Below are 15,792 nucleotides of genomic sequence, written 5' to 3' on the forward strand. Positions count from 1 at the left end.
GGTTAATGAAGAAGCGTCTTCCATGCTTCTCGGTTCTTGCAACTCAAAGATTGTTCCTTGTGCAAATCGCAGTGGACCAGAGTTCTCAGTGTCGAATTGAATGGGAAGCCGAACGATTAAAAGCAGTTTTCCTGTCATTCTCCTGTTGTATTCCGTCTACCCTTGCGAGCTGTTTAGCTTATTCTTCGTTAAGTTCGTCATTTCGACCTTTTACATGCCATCTCATTCGCCCAACTTAGGTTCTTGCTCACTAATTTTCTATTCAAAGGTTTTATCAGAGCTTTCCACCGCTGTTTGTAGGGCATTTCAAGTTCTCAGGGCGGAATTCGACCTGTCTGTTATCCTCCAGGTTAGCATTAACTAACCCTTTACCCACATTTTTTCTATCTACAAAAAGCCTTTTTAAATTTCTGTATTTGAGGCTTGAATTGATCACGGTAGAATTTTGCTCAGGTACATGTTTTGAATCTTTTCTATCTTAACAAAACTAAAAAAATTGCCAAAATAAATGGTTATGTTTATGCACACTATAAAAATCATCAGACATAAATGTTTGTCCTGGATAAAGAAATGATATCTCAATGCGTTTTTTAGAGATTAAAATGTTTGAAATTGCAGTGATGTTTGTTCACACTAATTGTCCGCAAACGAAGAAAAAGGAAAATAAAATATTCATACGAAAAAAGGTTACTGAAAGTATGAAAATGCATGATTGAATTAGCTAAGCAGATTCTGCTCCTTTTAACAGAGACAGGGAGCACATACATCCTTGACAGATGCCACGTATACTAATTGTTTATGTAATATGGACCTCATTGTAATGACATGGAGGAGCGTATTGCCCAAGGCAAGTATGGCAAAGAAGACCAATCCTTGCACACCGATGGCGTCACATGGTTTTTTTCCAGGACAACGCAGTCTCAAAGGCTCCCATGGATGAGGGTAATGTAAATAATTGGCTCATTTCACCAACGCACAATTGGCTTAAAATTTTGGTTGAACAACTTTTTGACATGAGCAAAAGCGGGGTGATTACCATGCAAATTTCTCCATGATATTTTCAATTAGTTAAAGGAATTTTATTTCTTAGAAAGAATAAACATTTTTTTTGGTGGGTTCGATCCTTGAGCTAGTATTTAGATTAAAATTGTGCGGAAATTTCACTGTGCAGAAAGCTCCACACAAGCAAAGCTCCACATGCTTGTCTGCAAACGAAGATCCTCTGCACAAGTTACTGAAAAACTAACAACTATCATCTCCACAGACATCTCTGCAAAGGGGAACTAGTCACAAAGCACGCTCTATATCATGTGCATTGGTTCGTATTACCGTAAGAATGAACGAAGTGAAATGCTTTTATTTTCTATTGAAATATTTCCGCTTCCTGAAAACTGGGCATGCAGAGTTAACCAGTTTTTATGGTAATCTATACGATGATTATATCACTTCACATGCAGGTACCGCTACGGTCATATCCTATTAATTGTGATAGTTGGCCCAACCTTTGACTCTGTGGATCGATCTAAGTTTCAATCACTTTCCCCCTCAAACTGACTCCCTTTCCAACTCTTGTCAATTGATTGTGATGGTTACCGTTCATTTATACAACTAGATGCAAAGGATAATTCATGTGTTTGATGATCGTTGACTCCTGCACCATCATCATTTATCTTCAATGCTACCGGAACCCTAATTACGCGGAGTGTGAGTTAACGATCTCAATATTTTGTTAGTGCATAATCTTAGTCTTGCCGCAAGCTCCACACAATCGAAACTAGGCACATCAAGCTTGCCAGATTAAGATCCGCGAGGATATATAGTTTGTGGAGCATTGAATGGTGCCAATAATGAACACACAAGGTGGGTCCATAGGGATAACATCCCAATTTACTAGTATACTCCATGGACTATCATGATTGGTACGGGGCTCCTTGCATGTTTAATGATCAACTAACTCTACAATGTCTTCATTTGATGCTTTCTTTAAGAACGAATGTGTTGTGTAGAGGCTTTCATTGTGTGGAGGTAAATGTGCTGTGCAATGTATTTCATTGTGCGTAGGTAAATGTGCTGTGCAATGGATTTCATTGTGCGGAGGTGAATGTGTTGTGCAAAGGCTTTCATTGTGTGGAGGTAAATGTGTTGTGCAATGGATTTCATTGTGCGAGGTGAATGTGTTGTGCAAAGGCTTTCATTGTGTAGAGGTGTGGAGTAACTCCACACAATGAAAGTTTCCGCATAATGATCTCTTCTCGCAATGAAAGTCAAACAATATTATTTATTTTATTGATTGTAACAATATGGAAATGCAGTGTAAGAAAACAATGCGGTGTAAGTCGACAACATGGTCTGTGGAACATGAATATGGGGTGGAACATGAACATGGTATCTAATGCACACACACTCATAGCTATGGCTCACCATTACCGCTGTCCATTGCCACTACTTAAACTACCTTCCAAAACAAAAAATCCAATCACTACACTGCTACTTCGAAAACAAAAAATCCAATCACTACACTACTACTTTCAGATTATCAATATTTGTGGAGCTATAACTCTATTAATGCTGATAGTATATGCCACCCATTAATAAATTATTAATGCTGGTAGTATATGCCACCTATTACATTTACTAAATACAAAATCCAATAAATAATATATACTACCCAATACATTAATGAAGCTGTATCTCCACAATTATTGATTGGGTACTTCCACTACTTCCAACAACTATCACTTTCCATCATAGCTATGCTATTGCACTCCTATGGCTAACTCGATACACTATGTAATACTCTTATGTAGACGATTCTCGCTTTGCATTCCAATAAATATCAGTTTCAGGTACCGTGTTTCAGATCCTTAATACTACTCACTTGGGATGGAACACTACACACTTTTGGGGATTATGCCTGAGTTAAATTCATAAATAATTAATAGTTGGAGATATAGTTTAGGTAAATTATCCTTCGTATTTCTATTTAGATGTCTTAGGTTGCGAAGTCATGTTAGACGGTTCCATTCGTTCTGTTTACAAAATATTGCAAGCTCCGTAATCCTTCGTCTCAACCCCTGGAACCTCAGGATAAATGGCACACCGTAAAGCGAACTGATGGTCCCAAGAACTCAACTCTATCCCCTGCTAAACAATCTCCTCCGCTTAGTGCGACGATATCTCTATAGGTACCAAAGGCAATGACAATGGGACAACCCACTAAACAAATTCAATAATTGAAAAGATGTGCTCAGAGTCATTGTGCAATGATGTGCTCAGAGTCATTGTCTGAATACCGTATCCATTGTTAAATAGATTCCCGTATCCACAAGAACCACCCATGGTTGTTGATGATGTTTATCACCATAAAATGTTGCATGAGCTAATGTCGATGGCCCTGGTTGATATGTCCCACGGTAAGTACCTACAATTTATGTTACAGACATATATTTGCTGATCGTGGTAAAGCATGCTGTCAACATTGCTACTGTTCGAGACTTCATGGCATTCATATCTACTGCCAATGCCATCCTCGTTAGTTAAGATTTCTTTCATTTTCTTCTATTTGCCGGATCAATTGCGATAAGTAATCATGTTTTGCACAACAACTACCTCACACCAACTTCTGATGAAATTCTTTAAAACATGAGTCCAAGAATTTTTTATTACATCAAATGTGCAGCGTGCGGAAACATGAGTCCAAAAAAATGTCATTACATCAAATGTGCGGTGTGCGGAGCTCCACACTTCCCCACAGCTCTGCACTCCCGCACTATTTCTTGTTGCAGTTCATCTTTCAATATTCTAAAGAAATCATGACATATTGAAAACACTGATATTTTTACAAAACACATGGCAGTACAGATGTACTAGAAAGCCCATAACATTACCAGAAAATACAATCTTTTACCACATCAAAATTGCGTACTTTGTAAATCTGTCATGATTTTTAAAAGGGTCAAATTTTATAGCAATACTCTCAACCAGTCAAATGGATGGATAAATTTTCAAATTTATTCGATCGATATAGTCGAATTTGTTGCGTCCAAATGATTTTGACATGTTACACGATAAGATGTAAGATTTCTTATGCGAAACACAAGGAACAAAAGCATCTAATAAAAGTTTGTCAGTGTAAACTATTCCCACAGATAGAACGACTATAGAGTCTTTTGCCCATCCATCCAGAGCTGCGCTTCGAAATAAATGCGTTCTTTAAATGTAACCGCGGTGTCTCAAAAGAAAATAGTCAAAGCTCTATTGTCGATGCAATTTTAAAATAAATTATTTTTACGCTGTGAGGCGTTTCTCTTTGAAGTGAATTGCCCGAGCCGACGCCGTGTCCTATTGTCAACCATGGATTTGTGGTGTTAGACGATTGAACGAAGTTCGATCGTTGATTCAAAACTGTTATGAAAATGGTTAATGAAGAAGCGTATTACGTGCTTCTCGGTTCTTGCGATTCAAAGAAAATTATGACAATCGTTGATTCAAAACTGTTATGAAAACGGTTAATGAAGAAGCGTATTACGTGCTTCTCGGTTCTTGCGATTCAAAGAAAATTATGAAAACGGTTAATGAAGAAGCGTCTTCCGTGCTTCTCGGTTCTTGCAATTCAAAGATTGTTCCTTGTGCAAATCGCAGTGGACCAGAGTTCTCAGTGTCAAATTGAATGGGAAGCCGAACGATTAAAAGCAGTTTTCCTGTCATTCTCCTGTTGTATTCCGTCTACCCTTGCGAGCTGTTTAGCTTATTCCTCGTTAAGTTCGTCATTTCGACCTTTTACACGCCATTTCATTCGCCCAACTTAGGTTCTTGCTCACTAATTTTCTGTCAAAGGTTTTATCAGAGCTTTCCACCGCTGTTTGCAGGGCATTTCAAGTTCTCAGGGCGGAATTCGACCTGTCTGTTATCCTCCAGGTTGGCATTAACTAACCCTTTACCCACATTTTTTCTATCTACAAAAAGCCTTTTTAAATTTCTGTATTTGAGGCTTTGAATTGATCACGGTAGAATTTTGCTCAGGTACATGTTTTGAATCTTTTCTATCTTAACAAAAGTAAAAACATTGCCAAAATAAATGGGTATGTTTATGCACACTATAAAAATCATCAGACATAAATGTTTGTCCTGGATAAAGAAATGATATGTCAATGCGTTTTTTAGAGATTAAAATGTTTGAAATTGCAGTGATGTTTGTTCACACTAATTGTCCGCAAACGAAGAAAAAGGAAAAGAAAATATTCATACGAAAAAAGGTTACTGAAAGTATGAAAATGCATGATTGAATTTGCTAAGCAGCTTCTGCTCCTTTTAACAGAGACAGGGAGCACATATATCCTTGACAGAGGCCACGTATACTAATTGTTTATGTAATATGGACCTCATTGTAATGACATGGAGGAGCGTATTGCCCAAGGCAAGTATGGCAAAGAAGACCAATCCTTGCACACCGATGGCGTCACATGGTTTTTTTCCAGGACAACGCAGTCTCAAAGGCTCCCATGGATGAGGGTTAGGTTAGATATTCACGATTTTAGGGTTTTACTAATAAAAATCATGTAACAAACCCTTATTAATCTTAATTAAAATGTTAATGAATGAAAAACTGACTTCAAAATTAAGTAACCCCTCACTAAATATTTGGCAAGGAAAAATACATATTTCTTTGACTAAAATATGATAGTGCTCATCGTATGAATAAAAGTGGAGTTTAAACCATTTTAAAACAAATAGAGTTCCCACCTTTGCATGAGAAACCATGAGTAAAGATTATAATGATTCGTGAGAATTCATGTTAATCTTGGATCTTTGAAGGAGGTGTTAGGTGTTTTGTGCCCAAGGATTAACCTGGAAGGCTCACACTATAATGTGCAAGGAGACAAAGTGAAAAACTTGATTTTGGAACAAAAGATACTTGAACATTTTGACATAACCCTCCTCATTTTTTTTCATGCAGCCAGACTTGCAATTTTATGAGCAAGAAAAAAATATTATTAAGTCTCGGTGCATTTGTTCGAATTCTGAGTCAGAGAAAGAATTTCAGACCAAATGCAAATTCCTCTGCCTAACCTTGATGGGAATATCTCTTCTCGAGGTACTGGTATTCAGTATATTTTACAGCGTCCCAGGCAACAAATTCTGCAAATGTCTAGACCTGTAGATTCATGTGTTGGCTGCAGAAAAGTTGTTCGGTTTATTAATGTGAACTAAGATAATTTTTATTGCAATTATGATGTAATACAGGAACAAATGATCGAAAGCGGAAGAGCCTCGAGGATCAACCAACAGAGTAGGATGTTTCCACTTCTGGTGGTAAATTGTCTTCTATGCAAATTCCTCTGCCTAACCTTGATGGGAATATCTCTTCTCCAGGCACTGGTATTCAGTCTACTTTGCAGGCCAGGTAATTAAATAAATGCAGAGAAGGAGACGATGTGTTCTTACATTCCTGGAAGTTTGGACATATATTAAATAAATGCCCGATAACTGCTTTTGGTCAGTTACAATGAGATGCATATCAAAGTTTCTTTGAGATAATGCATATCAAAGTTTCTTTGAGATATTTATAGTTTTATCTTTGAGTGTGGGTATGCTTGATTGCTGGCTGTCTAGGTGGTGAGTTGAATATCTGTAATTAGGGTTTTATTTCACCGAAATGGATTATTTTGATGATTGGGGGTTATGTGTCATCTCCAGACATGTGGTTCTCTCTCCGGAAACTACCAAATTGCTTCCCAAGAACCGACTTCTCAATGAAGTAAGCACCGCATTTTTGTTCTTAAATGTTATGTTTAATGCAAATGCATCTGTTTTGCCAACTTCCCAATGTGGTAATCAACAGCTAATTTGTTTTCAAATGCCATTTTTAATGCAAATTTATCTGTTTTGCCAACTTCCCAATGTGGTAATCAGCACCTAATTTGTTTTCAAATGCCATTTTTAATGCAATAATCTGTTGGTTTGTTTTATTTTATATTTTTATTATTATTATAAACATATTAATAATTTTAACCAAATTGATATTATTTTTGGTCCAGAACAAATGGTGAGCCATTGGAGTTTAGCAGTCTCGTGGATGGGTGCACTATGCCGCCATTCATCGTCCTGAGCCACACATCATGGTATTCAAAAGACCTTTGAATTACCAGCAAAACCAGCAGCAACAGGCTGGGGCTCAATCTCAACTTATGGGTCTGAAAGCCCAGTGAGTTTATCAACACTATCAAACCATGTTAGTGATGCTTGTCATGAATTAACATGTATTCTCAGTAGTAGAATAGGCCTCAAGCCAGGGGCAGACCCTGCATCCAATTTTGAGCTTTTCATTCTTTGTTGGACAAGCCTTTGTTTTTAGACCTGCTTGAAGGGAGTTGCATTGGAAGATCGACAAAATTAATTCAAACACAAACAATGAAAAACAAATAACTCAAAACTCTCTTAAAATTTTCCAGAGGTGCAAATATCTTGATATATAAACAATGCCTCAGAGGCTGGAAGAATCGAGTTTGACTTATATATATAATTTTGCAGAGACAGAGCAAGAAATATAATTTTGCTCAGGTACATGTTTTGAATCTTTTCTATCTTAATAAAAAGTAAAAACATTGCCAAAATAAATGGGTATGTTATGCACACTATAAAAATCATGAGACATAAATGTTTGCCCTGGATAAAGAAATGATATCTCAATGCGTTTTTTAGAGATTAAAATGTTTGAAATTGCATTGATGTTTGTTCACACTAATTGTCCGCAAACGAAGAAAAAGAAAAAGAAAATATTTATACGAAAAAAGGTTACTGGAAGTATGAAAATGCATGATTGAATTTGCTAAGCAGCTTCTACTCCTTTTAACGGAGACAGGGAGCACATACATCCTAGACAGAGGCCACGTATACTAATTGTTTATGTAATATGGACCTCATTGTAGTGACATGGAGGAGCGTATTGCCCAAGGCAAGTATGGCAAAGAAGACCAATCCTTGCACATCGATGGCGTCACATGGTTTTTTTCCCAGGACAACGCAGTCTCAAAGGCTCCCATGGATGAGGGTTAGGTTAGATATTCACGATTTTAGGGTTTTACTAATAAAAATCATGTAACAAACCCTTCTTAATCTTAATTAAAATTTCAATGAATGAAAAACTGACTTCAAAATTAAGTAATCCCTCACTAAAAATTTGGCAAGGAAAAATACATATTTCTTTGACTAAAATATGATAGTGCTCATCGTATGAGCAAAAGTGGAGTTTAAACCATTTTAAAACAAATAGAGTTCCCACCTTTGCATGAGAAACCATGAGTAAAGATTATAATGATTCGTGAGAATGCATGTTAATCTTGGATCTTTGGAGGTGTTCGGTGTTCTGTGCCCAAGGATTAACCTGTAAGGCTCACACTATAATGTGCAAGGAGACAGTGAAAAACTTGATTTTGGAACAAAAGATACTTAAACATTTTGACATAACTCTCATTTTTAATGCGATAATCTGTTTGTTTGTTTTATTTTATATTTTTATTATTATAAACATATTAATAATTTTAACCAAATTGATATTCTTTTTGGTCCAGAACGAATGGCAAGCCATTGGAGTTCAGCAGTCTCGTGGATGGGTGCACTATGCCATTCATCGTCCTGAGCATCATGTTATTAAGAAGACCTTTGAATTACCAGCAAAACCAGCAGCAACAGGCTGGGGCTCAATCTCAACTTATGGGTCTGATAGAAACCGTGTTAGTGATGCCTATCATGAATTAACATGTATTCTTAGTCGTAGAATAGGCCTTAAGCCAGTGGCAGACCCTGCATCCAATTTTGAGCTTTTCATTCTATGTTGGACATGCCTTTGTTTTTAGACCTGCTTGAAGGGAGTTGCATTGGAAGATCGACAAAATTAATTCAAACACAAACAATGAAAAACAAATAACTCAAAACTCTCTTAAAATTTTCCAGAGGTGCAAATATCTGGATATATAAAGAATGCCTTAGAGGCTGGAAGAATCGAGTTTGACTTATATATATAATTTTGCAGAGACAGCAAGAAATAGAATTTTGCTCAAGTACATGTTTTGAATCTTTTCTATCTTAAAAAAAGTAAAAACATTGCCAAAATAAATGGGTATGTTATGCACACTATAAAAATCATGAGACATAAATGTTTGCCCTGGATAAGGAAATGATATCTCAATGCATTTTTTAGAGATTAAAATGTTTGAAATTGCAGTAATGTTTGTTCACACTAATTGTCCGCAAACGAAGAAAAAGGAAAAAAAAATTATTCATTCGAAAAAAGGTTACTGAAAGTATGAAAACGCATGATTGAATTGGCTAAGCAGCTTCTGGTCCTTTTCACAAAGACAGGGAGCACATACATCCTTGATAGAGGCCACGTATACTAATTGTTTATGTAATATGGACCTCATTGTAATGACATGGAGGAGCGTATTTCCCAAGGCACGTATGGCAAAGAAGACCAATCCTTGCACATCGATGGCGTCACATACGTGGTGAGTTGAATATCTGTAATTAGGGTTTTATTTCACCCAAATGGATTATTTTGATGATTTGGCGTTATGTATCATCCCCAGACATGTGGTTCTCCCTCCGGAAACTGCCAAATTGCTTTCCAAGAACCGACTTCTCAATGAGGTAAGCACCGCATTTTTGTTCTCAAATGCTATTTTTAATGCAAAAGCATCTGTTTTGCCAACTTCCCAATGTGGTGATCAGCACCTAATTTGTTTTCAAATGCCATTTTTAATGCGATAATCTGTTTGTTTGTTTTATATTTTATTTTTATTATTATAAACATATAATAATTTTAACCAAATTGATATTCTTTTTGGTCCAGAACGAATGGCGAGTCATTGGAGTTCAGCAGTCTCGTGGGTGGGTGCACTATGCCATTCATCGTCCTGAGCCACACATCATGTTATTCGAAGACTTTTGAATTACAAGCAAAACCAGCAGCAACAGGCTGGGGTGCAATCTCAACCTATGGGTCTGAAAGCCCAATGAGTTTTATTGTGGGCAAGGCGGGGGCTCAATCTCAACCTATGGGTCTGAAAGCCCAGTGAGTTTTATTGTGCGCAAAGCGGACTGGCCTGCCCCGATGTGCCCAATTTTGAATGATTGATTGGATTTTATTATATAAATAATTGAGAGAAATGAAGAATAATAATTTGTATAATTTTGATTGAGGATTTATTTTATTTTAGGCAATTTATTGACTAGGTTTAGTTTGAATGATGATTTGTATAATTTTGATTTAAGGATTTATTTTTTTTGGCAATTTATTGACTAGGTTTAGTTTGAATGATTGAATTATTATAATATTTATTATTTTGAACCAAAATAAAATTCTTTCAATTTAACATTTCTATCGGCCTCTCTTTGCACCTTTTGGGCCAATTGCTAGTTATATTAGGTTACTTGAAAAATCGGTCTCCTACAATGTATTTTAGGTATTAGAAGAGGGAAATGGTTATTTCCCCATTGATTGAGGAATCATTTAGGCAATTTCAATCTTGTAGAAAAGATTTGTGTTGGTTCAGCTTGGGCCCGAAACTTTTTTGTTGTCATCTAATTAATGAATGCATTAGGTTGACCATAACAAAATATCCATTTTCAGAATACACATTATCATCCACCCTTGCGATCAACAATGTCCATTCACATGTCGCTATTCTTCCCCACTCTATGCCTTACGGCGTTTCCTTTGCAACATAAGGTGCAAATGCTAGTTAATCAAATTTCTAAACAAAAGAAAATTACCACAACATGTAGTCAATAGACAAATTGAAAAAACAACATAATTGGGAATTTCCGTTTCGAAATTTATAGTCTGTAAAACCAAAGAGAATAATTTTACACTAGAGGTTGTAAAAAATTATTAATTCTGGGACAAGTAATAAAAGAAAACCTGGGTAACCACTAATAGCAAAGGAAAGAGAAGGTGAACGCTTTCTCTTAACCGTTTATATGGAAAACCAATAACAAGAATAAACTTGCGTGGATATAACCACTCAAATGTGCTTTAACTAAAGACAAATTTTTGTAGTCAACATATACCAAACGAGATTCTGTGGAAGAACAAGTAAAACCATAAACATAGTCCTATAACCACTTTCTCAACTGGGGGATAAATTATTGAAAACAAATACCGTTACATCAATGCAAACTTTGGTACCAATCAAAGTAAGCAAAATGCTTGAAAATTTATAGTCTTATAGAAATAAACACTCGAATACAGAGTCTAAATAATAGAAGTATAGTAGCAAATCATAAATTTCATTAGGTGATTCTTTCTTTAACTAGCAAGTTCTAAATACATAGTAGATATGTCATTATATAAGACTCTTCCATAAAAGTAAGTGTTCAAGACTCGACCAATGACATGTACATTCAAGAAGAAGAAGTATAGCTATAATGAAAAATCCTCCCTATATAAATACGACTTTGAAATTCTGATAAACCCTAGAGAAACCCGTCATCCAGAAGGGACTTTTTCCATGGATCGAGAAGAACCTGAAAAGAAGGAAGCCAAATTCGGTATGAGAACTTGCTCCAACATGCGTGTTGATCTATAAATAAGGAGTATCACTTTTGTTAATGAAAATCTTGTAGTCATGAGCTTTGTAAACGTATACGCACTTGGATGGTTGTCCTCTTGTCTGCAAGGGGCTTGGGAACATGGACAGGAATGTATGCTCTTCCTTGGTGGAGCAGTTGCATGTCTACTTATTTTTTCGCTAGTTCTTGTCTCCTTTTCCTTACCAACGAAGCACATGCAATATGTTCATGGGTTATAATAAAGATTAACAAGTTGAACGGTTTCACAAATCAAGATTCAATTGATAGTTAAAGGAGTGGGATCTAAGGGTGGAAGAACTTTTAATCGTCTAACATTGGATCTGATGGTGCAAAGGAGTGCAGAGTGGCAGCTGGGGGAGTTCTTCTTAGAGGGAATGCCCTACAACGCAATCATATCATCTAATTCTAAAAAAAATAAGAGAAGAGAAGATGACCAACAAAATCACAGAACAAATTAAATTGAATTTGATGGCTATGTAAATATTTTCTTGGTGTAAACCTTCACAATAAAAACTTATCTAATATTGGCATTTTTTCAGCTAGAGTATTTTTGTGAAATTTTCCAATTTCATTGAGGGTATTTTTTGCGGTTGTTTTTATTTTTGGGTTAATAACACTTTAGGTTAGCGTGCTTCACCACTTAGATCAACATGATTTTTGGTTGAGAGGTTAATAAATATTTGTTTTAGATTTTGTTTTTTAATTGTTCCTTTGAAGTGTGCTCTCACACATCCACGTTGGCACCTGCTTTCATCAACCTCCTTGCAATAGTTTTGAACTATAGTGGAAGAATTTTTATAGCAATAACACTTCATTAAATTTGGTACATGGATCTAAGCCCTACCAACTCAATCTCAATGGACACCTTTTTTTAGTATTTTATTTCTAAATTGAAGTGGAAACTCTTATTTGACAATTATATTTGGCTTCAACTTCTCATGCAACTACTCTTCTTATGGTTACATATCTCCATTGTATATTTTGGCGTATATTGTACAACATGTGTAGTGTCCTATCTAGGGTGCTAGATTGAGCTATATTTATTATCGACCAGGATGCGTAGACTTAGAGGCATGCGTCTACAATATATAGACATAAAGGATTATTAGCTAAGTGGTTATGATGGTAGGTTACAGGACTTCTTTACGGAAGATTGAGGTGTGTTACCTATCACCCAAACACTTAGGTCACTCAGTTCATCTACCTAATTAAAACACTGTCACTCAATTCATCTACCAAATTAAAACACTGTGTATCACTTTAAACCAAGATTTCAATCTCCTTACGGAGACACTGTGCATAAAACCCCTGTTCAGCAAATACTCAGCATTCAACTAATATTCATGAAAGATAAAGACATACTGAAATCATAAGCATACTTCAAAATGATAACAGAGTTCATGACATTGCTTTAAAAGACAACAAAGGATCGAATCCCTTACAGGATACGATTCACGATCTCAGTGATGAACTGTTCAAGCACTATCATAAACATCACTCATACGCATTCTAGTGAAATCAAAAACCAATTCTAATTGCTGTGCATATCATTTAATACCCTAAGTTGCGAATAAAAAGAAATGACAGTATACCAGTTCAACGCAGGGCCCGTCCGCGTTTTCAAAGGTATACTGGACTGTGATCAACCAATTATAGAATCAATATGAAATCGTGACTGCAACTGAGATTTTCATATTACGTTTCAACCAAAGCTCTGTTTCGATAACGATACCTCCTTTCTTTTTTTGAAAAACAATAACCACTGTGTTTACATATGTCTTGCTAAAAACTAACACCGCATACATTTGGAATGTACATTCATTAAGCGGCTGTTGCCGCTTTTATCATGTCATGACTTTTTAAAATGTTTCTATTCTGAACTGATTTCAAAAAGGAACAAAACTAAATCAGTTTAGAATGCTATGCTGTTGCTGCCTTTGTCGCTAACATGCTTGCTTTGACCATCGTTGACCGCGCATGCAGGAGGGTCGATTCTGCTGTAGGATAGGTATTCGTCCATGCTTGGACATTCTACTTTTCATCCCTACCCTTCGCTCTAGCCTAGCTGTCATGCCATATGTCAAACAATAAACCAATTACAGGATGTTGTAACTTCCTGTAGTCATTTTATCAAAAATTCCTAATTCTTTAACATAAAACTCCTAAATCAATTTTAGTGCATTTTAATAACTATAGTACTATTAACTAATCAATTTCAAGGGATCTAAGAGATGTATGACGGAAAGAGGTAAGAAAATGATATGTTTTAGGAGGAAAAAGGAGGTCATGGGATGGTACCAACATCTCTCCCTGACTTAATGAATTAGCATGACCTCATGCTAACCCCGAAGTGCTTCCCTTGAACTCTGTCCCTGCCTGTACCTCTGCTGCCTTCAGCAATGTATCCACATTCTTTTTCACCTGGGCATCTTTCTGACCATGGAGCTCCTGCTTTAATCTTTTGTATTTTTCTTTGAGGGTCTTCTTCTGGTTGTACCACTTAGTGGCCCATTTACAGATATCTGTTTGCTCAGCCTCAAGTTCATTGATTCGCTCCCTTAACTTTTCATTCTTCTGTTGAGTCTCTTTACTCTGTGCTCGGAGCATTTCATTTTCTTTCTTGATAACTTTTTCCAGCATATTGGCCTCCATGAGTTCTTCCTTTAATTTCTCAATTTGTTTCTCCAGTTTCTTCTGTTTCTTAATGGGAGGTGGTGAACCTTTTTCTTGCCTGTTATTGCTTTCAACCTCTATATCAGCTCCTGGTCCTGGTTGTGAGTGGGCACTACTCTCAATATCCATCGGTATAGGTGCATTGGATTCAAGCTGGTCTTCTTGTAACTGGGCTTTTGATGCTCTCCTCGTTCTTCTTGAATAGGTGGTGAAAATTTTATCTTGCTCTGCTTTCTGAGCATCCTCTTTTCTCATTTTCCTAGTCCTTATGCTGCTCACAGGTGGAGGTACCTTGCTTGCTTTGGGTACTGGGATCTCTTCATCGATATCCTTCATGAATCCTGAGTTCTCCTGCAGTTCTTCTTTGTCTTCTTCATCTTTAATTTGGTTGGCGGCCAAGAATTCCTTCCACGTTTTCCCTCTTCTCTGTAACTCATGCTCAACAAGAATTTTAACTAGCCCAAAGTGATATAAGCTCTTGTCTTCATTTCCCTTCTACTTTTGGATGGTCTTCGACATCTTGGTTAGGCTTTGCAATAGGAAGTATGGTAGACTGATAACACACTGCCTTTTCAAGTGTAGCAGTAGTTTAATATGGTACAGATAAATAATACTGTAACGACCTTCACAAGTTACGAATTTTTGGAGGATATAGACCATCTCGTCCCAGGGATGCACCAGCCAACTCCTTGGGACGCCTTTCTTCCAATTACCTGATGAGACTTTGGATCTGGACATAAATTGAGTCCATGACTTCTCTTTAAATTGCTTTGTCTTGAAGTACTTCTCCCCTTCTGGGCTGACCCCTATTGACTGGGCTATGGTGTCTTCCGAAACCCTGAATGAAAAATTACCTATCAGGGCTTTCTCTCTGTTGAATGTGAAAGCGAATTGTTTGGTAACCTCTTCATTACTTCCACGAAATTTCTCTAAAAAGGGCAGCCACTGTATCTCTTTGAGAATTGAAATGCAATCTTCGTGATACTGGGAACTGTCGAACATGCTCAGCTTGACCCTATTGGTCATTTTGGCAGAGAGTTGTGCTCTAACTCTTCTCTGTTTATGTTTTGCAATTTCAACAAAGAAGTTTCAATTTGTTACCTTTTTGTCTTCCGCCCCAACACTGATGACCTGGTGGTGTCGCTCCCTTAGTAACCCATATGATGCTCGGTTGACTGTCTTGTGATTATGGTGGAAGTCGAACCCGAATGGCTATATTTCCCTTTTGTGGCGCTCACTGCTTTCAATCCTTACTGTGGAAGTCACTGGAGTCGAATGCCAACGTGAAATAACTGAGAATGATGGTGAAATAACCAACTACACTTACTTCATAGCGTATTCATCTTTTGGAACAGAGGAATGGTTGTACTGCTTGTATGGATGCCATCATAGAAGCGCTGGAAGCGTATATGCAGTACTGGGGTATGATTTCAGGGAGTCCTCTGTATCATTTGGCTACGTCGGGTGGTGGAATCATAATTCGGCCGTGTGGGATACAATGAATAAGCCCGCTTAACATTTGTTTCT

Source organism: Pinus tabuliformis, chromosome 3_1 (assembly GCF_031772625.1).
Source record: "Pinus tabuliformis cultivar Carrire ecotype Pingquan chromosome 3_1, CPIR1, whole genome shotgun sequence".
NCBI classification, from domain to species: domain Eukaryota; kingdom Viridiplantae; phylum Streptophyta; class Pinopsida; order Pinales; family Pinaceae; genus Pinus; species Pinus tabuliformis.